The sequence below is a fragment of the Eimeria mitis genome, genomic scaffold (genome assembly GCF_000499745.2).
Source record: "Eimeria mitis Houghton genomic scaffold, Emh_scaff2455, whole genome shotgun sequence".
NCBI lineage: Eukaryota > Apicomplexa > Conoidasida > Eucoccidiorida > Eimeriidae > Eimeria > Eimeria mitis.
The window spans coordinates 2,858-3,446 of NW_013570792.1; the positions used below are offsets into that span (position 1 = coordinate 2,858).

Sequence of the window (589 nt, forward strand, 5' to 3'; positions counted from 1 at the left end):
TAAACATAAACAAAAAAATAAAACTAAATAAAATAAAAAATAAAAATAAATAAAATAAAAAAATAAAAATAAATATAAACACAAACATAAACATAAACAAAAAAATAAAAATAAACAAAATAAAAAATAAAATAAATAAAATAAAAAATAAAATAAAATAAAAATAAATATATACTTTTCTATTTTTATTGTAGCGAGAGCAATGCTGGCTGTTTGTTTTGTGGCTTTATAAAAATAAAAATAAATAAACTAAAACATAAAATAAATAAAATAAAAAATAAATATAAACACAAACAAAAAAATAAATAAAATAAAAATAAAAATAAATAAAATAAAAAATAAAATAAATATATACTTTTCTATTTTTATTGTAGCGAGAGCAATGCTGGCTGTTTGTTTTGTTGATTTATAAATATTATTTTGTTGTTGTGTATTTAATAATATATATTTTTTTTCTTCTTTTTCTTTTTCTTTTTTTATTTTATCTTCGAGTGCATGCAGTCCCTCATATAGTTTTTGTTTTTCTTTATTTAATTTATTTATTATTATAAAACTAGAAAAAGGAAAAGAACGAAATATAAAACAAAAA

At 14.3% G+C, this 589-nt stretch overlaps 1 protein-coding gene across 1 annotated transcript in view; it reads right to left on the reverse strand.

The window, feature by feature from the left end:
* The window catches only part of EMH_0054050 (uncharacterized protein), a gene marked incomplete at both ends in the record, with an annotated part of 6,532 nt that overhangs the window by 2,539 nt on the left and 3,404 nt on the right, over window positions 1-589 (reverse strand). The gene's annotated exons all lie outside the window — the stretch shown is intronic.